At 60.2% G+C, this 8,244-nt stretch overlaps 1 non-coding gene and 2 pseudogenes across 1 annotated transcript; all 3 read right to left on the reverse strand.

The window, feature by feature from the left end:
• Nucleotides 1-39: 39 nt before the first annotated feature.
• LOC149503970 (25S ribosomal RNA) lies at nucleotides 40-3,213 on the reverse strand (annotated as a pseudogene).
• A 232-nt stretch (nucleotides 3,214-3,445) lies between these two features.
• LOC149503971 (5.8S ribosomal RNA) lies at nucleotides 3,446-3,602 on the reverse strand. The gene has a single exon (XR_016338989.1). It is a non-coding gene; the product is annotated as a 5.8S ribosomal RNA (ribosomal RNA).
• A 286-nt stretch (nucleotides 3,603-3,888) lies between these two features.
• LOC149503972 (18S ribosomal RNA) lies at nucleotides 3,889-5,683 on the reverse strand (annotated as a pseudogene).
• Between the last annotated feature and the right edge of the window lie 2,561 nt (nucleotides 5,684-8,244).

Genomic DNA, 8,244 nt, shown 5'->3' on the forward strand with positions numbered 1-8,244 from the left:
GCCACTTACAATACCCCGTCGCGTATTTAAGTCGTCTGCAAAGGATTCTAGTCGTTTTCCTAGCCCGGATTCCCGACTTAGAGGCGTTCAGTGTCATAATCCAGTCAAGACGGTAGCTTCGTCATACATCGGCTTTTCAACCAAGCGCGATGACCAATTGTGCGAATCAACGGTTCCTCTCGTACTAGGTTGAATTACTATCGCGACGCCGCCATCGTAGGGTAAAACTAACCTGTCTCACGACGGTCTAAACCCAGCTCACGTTCCCTATTGGTGGGTGAACAATCCAACACTGGTGAATTCCTGCCACAATGATAGGGAAAGAGCCGACATCGAAGGATCAAAAAGCAACGTCGCTATGAACGCTTGGCTGCCACAAGCGCTATCCCCGTGGTAACTTCTTTCCGACACCTTCTAGGCTTCCTTCAAATCCCGAAGGTCAAAGGATCGATAGGCCACGTTTCACGGCTCGTATTCGTACCGGAAACTCTAATCAAACGAGCTTTTACCCTTTTGTTCCACACGAGATTTCGTTCTCGCTTTCGAGCTCATCTTAGGACACCTCGCGTTATCTTAACATGTGCCGTCTCGCCCAAACTCCCCACCCGACAATGTCTTCCGCCCGATCGGGATCGCCGAGGCTGCCTCGGGTCCAAAAGAAGGGTCGTGCCCCGCCTCCGATTCACTAATAAGTAAAATAACGTTAAAAGTAGTGGTATTTCAATTTCGCCCGGGGGCTCCCACTTATCCTACCTCTCAAGTCATTTCACAAAAGCTCCACTCAGAGCCAAGCTCAACAGGTCTTCTTTCCCCGCCGATTCCGCCAAGCCCGTTCCCCTTGGCCGTGGTTTCGTCGGATAGTAGACAGGAGCGTGGGAATCTCGTTGGTCCATTCATGCGCGTCACTAATTAGATGACGAGGCATTTGGCGGTCGAAGAGAGTCATAGTTACTCCGCCGTTTACCCGCGGTTGGTTGAATTTCTTCACTTTGACATTCGCAGCACTGCGTAAAATCACATTGCGTGAGCATCCGTTATGACCATCGCAATGCTTTGTTTAATTAAACAAATGGATCTCCTTGTCCCAGACGCGCCCGGGCCGATCGTTCGTCGCCCGGGAAGGCCCCCCGAGGGAGCCGTTCCCGGGGCCCGTCCCCCGGCCGGCACGCGGCGACACCTGCCTGCCGCGGGAGCAGCTCGAGCAAGCACCGGCAGCCGACGGGTTCGGGATCGGGACCCCCGGTGCCCAGCCCTCGCAGCCAATCCTTTTCCCGAGGTTACTTCGATCCATTTTGCCGACTTCCCTTGCCTACATTGTTCCATCCACTGTGAGGCCGTTCTCACCTTGGAGACCTGATGCGGTTAGTGAGTACGACCGGCGCCGGACGCGCACTCGGCCCCTCCGGATTTTCAAGGGCCGCCGGGGGCGCACCGACACCACGCGACGTGCGGCTCTTCCGGCCGCTGGACCCTACCTCCGGCCGAGCTGCTCTGTGGTGGGCGGGCCGTTAAACAGAAAAGATAACTCTTCCCGAGGCCCCCGCCGACGTCTCCGGACACTCCCTAACGCGTCGCCGCCCGCCGCGTCCCGGCTCGTGAATTTTAACCCGATTCCTTTCGAAGCTCGCGCGGACGCGCCGGCCGGGACGCTTCCCCGTCTCTTAGGATCGACTAACCCATGTGCAAGTGTCGTTCACATGGAACCTTTTCCCCTCTTCGACTTCAAAGTTCTCATTTGAATATTTGCTACTACCACCAAGGATCTGCACCGACGCCGCTTCCGTCGGCTCGCGTCCTCGGTTTTGCGGCGACCGCCGCCCTCCTACTCATCGGGGCCTCGGCCCTTGCCCCGACGGCCGGGGTGTAGGTCGCGCGCTTAAGCGCCATCCATTTTCGGGCTAGTTGATTCGGCAGTGAGCTGTTACACACTTAGCGGGATTTCGACTTCCATGACCACCGTCTCGTCGTCTTAATCGACCAACACCCTTGTGGGCCTGGTTACGCGCAGCTCGGCACCGTAACCCGGCTTCCTGGGCTCATCCCGCATCGCCAGTTCTCGTTTACCAAAAATGGCCCACTCGGGAGCCTCATCCGCGGCGCGGCTCACCGGAGCAGCCGCCGGCCCCAATACCTATTTAAAGTTTGAGAATAGGTCGAGGGCGTTGCGCCCGATGCCTCTAATCATTGGCTTTACCCGACAGAACCGACGGGGCTCCAGCTATCCCGAGGGAAACCTTCGGAGGGAACCAGCTATACTAGACGGTCTGGATTAGTCTTTCTCGCCCTACACCCAAGTCGACGAACGATTTGCACGCCGCATCGCTGCGGGCCTCCACCGCAGTTTCCTCCGGCTTCGCCCCGCTCGGTGCATAGTTCACCATCTTTCGGGTCCCGCCCGGCATGCTCGCACCGAACCCTCTTCTCGAAGATCAAGGTCGGTCGGCGGTGCACCCGCGAGGGATCCCGCCAATCAGCTTCCTTGCGCCCTTACGGGTTTCCCGGCCCGTTGACTGCGCACGCATGTCGTCGACTCCTTGGTCCGTGTTTCAAGACGGGCCGTACGGGAGCCCGTGGCCGACGCCCGGAGCACGCTGGTGCCGGGGCACGCCGAGACGGCGCGTGCGCCCTCCACGATCGCGGCGACGACCTTCCGCGGGCACATCGAAAGCCCGGGCTTGGGCCGCCGCCGCGACCCGCGTCGGTCTGGTCCCCAGCCGACCTGGGCGCACTGGCTCTCGCTGTTCCACATCCGACCGGGGCGGGGCATCGCTCAGCCCCCATCCGCTTCCTCCCGACAATTTTCTCAAAGCACTCTTTTGACTTCTTTTCAAAGTCCTTTTCATCTTCTTCCCTCGCGGTACTTGTTCGCCATCTGGCCTCTCGCCCGTATTCAGCCTCGTGGACGGAATTTACCGCCCGATTGGGGCTGCATTCCCAAACAACCCGACTCGCGGGACAGCGCCTCGTGGTGCGACAGGTCCGGGCACGACGGGGCTCACCTCTCCGGCGCCCCTTTCCAGGGGACTTGGGTCTTGGCCCGGCCGCCGAGGACGTTCTCCCGTACTCACAGCCCGGACGCCGGGGCGCCCGAGCCCCTCAAGCTGGGCTCTTCCCGGTTCGCTCGCCGTTACTAGGGGAATCCTGGTAAGTTTCTTTTCCTCCGCTTATTGATATGCTTAAACTCAGCGGGTGATCCCGCCCGACCTCGGGGTCGCGACGCGAGCATCGATCGAGCGATGCGGGGGGTCCGAAGGGGTCTCGATGGACAACGAGCGCGCGTCACCGGGGACGAGGCACGCCGGGAGCTCCACCACCGACGGCCACCACGGCGCTGTCGCTGTCGGGACGCGACAACTGCGACCCACGGGACGTGGAGGCCATCTTCTGCCTGCCCCCCTTCCCCCGGAGCCCGAGGGCGCGGGGCCCGAGGGGGGCGACGCGTGCATGACACCCAGGCAGGCGTGCCCTCTACTCTAATGGCCGTGGGCGCAACTTGCGTTCAAAGACTCGATGGTTCACGCGGATTCTGCACCACACCAAGTATCGCATTTCGCTTACGTTCTTCATCGATGCGAGAGCCGAGATATCCGTTGCCGAGAGTCGCTGCTTTTTCGCGACAAAAGGAGCCGCGGCACCGCCGCGCACGCACCGCGACGTGGACAGCGACGCGCGCGCGCTCCGGCTGCTTTCTGCCCCGCGCGCACCGCGCCGGGGGTTCGTTGTTCGGGCGGAGGCGGGACGCACGCCGACCGTTCCGCCCCGCCCCGTAGGGGGGACGAAGCGACCGGTCGCGCCCTCCCCCGGGCCGCGAGGGGGCCGGGGAGAGGGGGCACCCCCGCCCCCTCGGTGTTTCAACGCGTCCGCGGTCGTCCGTCGAGCGGGTTTCGACAATGATCCTTCCCGTGTTCACCTACGGAAACCTTGTTACGACTTCTCTCCTTCCTCTCTAAATGATAAGGTCTGGACTTCGCGACGCCGCGGGCGGCGCACCTCGCCCGCGCGCGCGATCCGAACACTTCACCGACCATTCAATCGGTAGGAGCGACGGCGGTGTGTACAAAGGGCGTGGACGTAGTCAACGCGAGCTGATGACTCGCGCTACTAGGAATTCCTCGTTGAAGACCAACAATTGCAATGATCTATCCCCATCACGATGAAATTTCAAAGATTACCCGGCCCTCGTCGCCAAGGCTATAGACTCGTTGAATACACGCGTAGCGCGTGCGGCCCAGAACATCTAAGGGCATCGCTGCATTCCACAGTTGCCTCAAACTTCCTTGGCCTAAGCGGCCATAGTCCCTCTAAGAAGCTAGCCACGAAGGATCACCTCCAAGTGTAGCTAGTTACAGCTCTAGGTCTCGTTCGTTAACGGAATTAACCGTACAACTGCTCCACCAACTAAGAACGGCCATGCACCACCACCCATAGAATCAAGAAAGAGCTCTAAATCGTCAATCCTTACTATGTCCGGACCTCGGTAAGTTTCCCCGTGTTGACAAATTAAGCCGTGTGCCCACTCCCGGTGGTGCCCTTCCGTCAATTCCTTTAAGTTTCAGGGGCCCTCTGCGACCATACTCCCCGGAACCCAAAGACTTTGATTTCTCATAAGCAGCCGCAGAGTCCTGGGTGCAACATCCGCCGATCCCTGGTCGCATCGTTTATGGTTGAGACTAGGACGGTATCCGATCGTTCTCAGGCCCCCAACTTCGTTCTTGATTAATGAAAACATCCTTGGCAAATGCTTTCAGCTTGTTCGTCTTTCATAAATCCAAGAATTTCACCTCCTCGACTATGAAATACGAATGCCCCCGACTCCGTCCCCGTTAATCATTACTCCGATCCCGAAGGCCAACACAATAGGACCGAAATCCTATGATGTTATCCCATGCTAATGTATACAAGCGTAGGCCTGCTTTCGAGCACTCTAATTTCTTCAAAGCAATGGCCAATGAGGAACGGTCCCAGTACCAAGTCCAGAGCGCATCGCCGGCGTAGGGACGAGCAGACCGGTGCTCACCGTGAGGCGGACCGACGACCCAACCCTAGTTCCAACTACGAGCTTTTTTAACCGCAACAACTTAAATATAGCCGCTATTGAGCTGAATTAATTACAGGTCAAGCAGGAATGTAGACTTGCCCTCCAATGGATCCTCGTTAAGGATTTAGATTGTACTTATTCCAATTACCAGACTCATAGAGCCCGGTATTGTTATTTATTGTCACTACCTCCCCCGTGTCGATTGTGCACTTTGCGCGCCTGCTGCCTTCCTTGGATGTGGTAGCCGTTTCTCAGCTCCCTCTCCGAATCGAACCCTAATTTCCGTCACCCGTCACCACCATAGTAGGCCACTATCCTACCATCGAAAGTTGATAGGGCAGAAATTTGAATGATGCGTCGCCGGCACAAAGGCCGCAGGATCGTCGAGTTATCATAATCATCGTAGCAAACGGGCATAGCCCGCGTCGACCTTTTATCTAATAAATGCATCCTTCCAGAGCCGGGGTTTGTTGCACGTATTAGCTCTAGAATTACTACGGCTATCCGAGTAGTAGATACCATCAAACAAACTATAACTGATTAATGAGCCATTCGCAGTTTCACAGTCTGAATTAGTTCATACTTACACATGCATGGCTTAATCTTTGAGACAAGCATATGACTACTGGCAGGATCAACCAGGTAGCATTCCTTCGGGACGCGGCACCGGTGGGCTCGACGCACCGACCGAGCGGCGGAGAGAGCCCGACGCGGAGCGCAAGCGTCGTGCGTGCCTGCGCACGTGAAATGCATAGCATCGGACGAACGGGGGCCGAGAGCCCACGCCCGCTAAACGGCTCCGCATCCGAGAGCACGATCGAACGCCGGTGCACCAATGCGGCCACGGAGGATCGGTGGCACGCTTGGGACACCGGCCACGATTGGATCCGACCCGTGGCCCCTCGGCACACGAGACGGATGAGGGATGGCGAGACATCCGGTTTCCACGATTCAGGTATGCAGCACAGGATCCCCGATCGCGCCCCGGGGTACGACGACCGCACGAGGGGAGATTGAAGAGGATGACGGGTCGACAGTTCGATGCATCGAGCACGGAGCCTGCCAACACGCACAACCATAGCACCACCATAGTGCCTACTGCGTACAGGTGGCAGCATCCACGCGCCGGTCCACAACCCACCCGATCGATTACTCGACGAGCGAGCGAAGGAAACGACGTGCGAGGCCACGCCACAACCGTTTGGCACGAGAATAACACGAGCAAGGGCCACGAGACTGCCCCTGCCATCCGACAGGCAACAACGGTGCGATACCACCAATTCTTGGCCTGGTCGACCGCACGCGCGAGCTCCGCGGACACCCCACCCCAGGACGTTGCCCGAGCCCGCGTGGGACTTGTTCCCGGGGTCTCGCCAGCATCGCGCTGGGTGTGCACGGCCCGTCGAGGCCAAGGCATTTTTGTGGCCGATGAGAAGGGACCGCGAGACCGTCAAATACCGGAGAGACTCTGGCCGGGCCAAGCCCGCAACCGCAGCTTCTGCTCGCACCACCCCCAGGGAGCCGTTGCCCGATTCCGAGGACTTGTCCGGGGTCTAGGGCAGCATCCGGGGCCGCGTGCCTCGTTGGAGCTCGGCTCCCTTTTTTTGCATGCAAGCCAACCGATCGAGGCCATGGGCGCCTGCCGGTCACCGGAGCAACCAGTCGCCGGACAAAAATCGCCGGAAGGCATGCACGCCCTGTATTTCTGTTCGAGGCTTGGCCGGGGTGCACGCAATGGGAGGCCCATCGCGCACACCTACTCCCCCCCCGTGGGGGAGAGGGGGTGCCGGACCACCCCTAAAGAGCATTAGAGATTTTACAGATATGCTACCAGTAGACGTTAAAATGTCTGAAACGGGGGACACTTTTTCCAAACAAGCAAATCCCACACCGAGGGTAGGGGCAATCTTCTGCTGATGGTGGTCGAGGCAAGAGCCCGCACCAAGGGCCAGCGTGTGCCCATGGTGCTCGAGGCAACCGTCCGCACCAGGGCCCAGCGTGTGCCGATGGTGGTCGAGGCAACCGCCCGCACCAGGGCCCAGCGTGTGCCGATGGTGCTCGAGGCAACCGCCCGCACCAAGGGCCGGCTTGTGCCGATGGTGTTCGAGGCAACCGCCCGCACCAGGGCCCAGCGTGTGCCGATGGTGGTCGAGGCAACCGCCAGCACCAGGGCCCAGCGTGTGCCGATGGTGGTCGAGGCAACCGCCCGCACCAGGGCCCAGCGTGTGCCGATGGTGGTCGAGGCAACCGCCCGCACCAGGGCCCAGCGTGTGCCGATGGTGGTCGAGGCAAGCGCCCTCACCAGGGCCCAGCGTGTGCCGATGGTGGTCGAGGCAAGCGCCCGCACCAAGGCCGAGCGTGTGCCGATGGTGGTCGAGGCAAGCGCCCGCACCAGGGCGCAGCGTGTGCCGATGGTGGTCGAGGCAAGCGCCCTCACCAAGGCCGAGCGTGTGCCGATGGTGGTCGAGGCAACCGGCCGCACCAAGGGCCGGCGTGTGCCGATGGTGTTCGAGGCAACCGCCCGCACCAGGGCCCAGCGTGTGCCGATGGTGGTCGAGCCAGGAGCCCGCACCAAGGGCCGGCTTGTGTCGATGGTGTTCGGGGCAACCGCCCGTACCAGGGCCCAGCGTGTGCCGATGGTGCTGGGGGCAAGCGCCCGCCCCAGGGCCCAGCGTGTGCCGATGGTTATCGGGGCAACCGGCCGCACCAGGGCCCAGGGTCTCCCGATGGTGCTCGAGGCAACCGCCCGCACCAAGGCTCAGCATGTGCCGATTGTGATCGAGGCAACAACCCACACCAGGGCCCAGCTTGTGCCGATGGCGGTCGAGGCAAGTGCCCGTACCGAAGGGCAGCCTATGCCGATGATGGTCGATGCATGTGCCATCACCATGCGTCATCATGTGCCATTGATGGTCGAGGCCTTGGCCGAAGTTCGATTTTGAGCCACGGTGCCCATGCTTGGCTCCAGCATGTGCTGGTGCCGCATTTTTTTCACTCGGGACAGCATCGCCGGAGCATCGCCGGAGCATCGCCGGAGTACCGCCGGAGAACCTGACCGGCGGCATTGGGGTTCCGGCGATTGGGAGGGGGGCCGGGGGGGTGTGCGCACATGATGTGCGATGGGTGCTGGTACTTGGCCTTGTGTTGGCCCCCTATCCCTCATCAAACCTCTGAGAATTCACACCCCCTTAAAGAGCATTTGAGAT

This window comes from Durio zibethinus, unplaced genomic scaffold, assembly GCF_047325235.1.
Source record: "Durio zibethinus cultivar Kanyao isolate XHJ-2024 unplaced genomic scaffold, ASM4732523v1 HiC_scaffold_3, whole genome shotgun sequence".
In the NCBI taxonomy this organism is placed as follows: domain Eukaryota; kingdom Viridiplantae; phylum Streptophyta; class Magnoliopsida; order Malvales; family Malvaceae; genus Durio; species Durio zibethinus.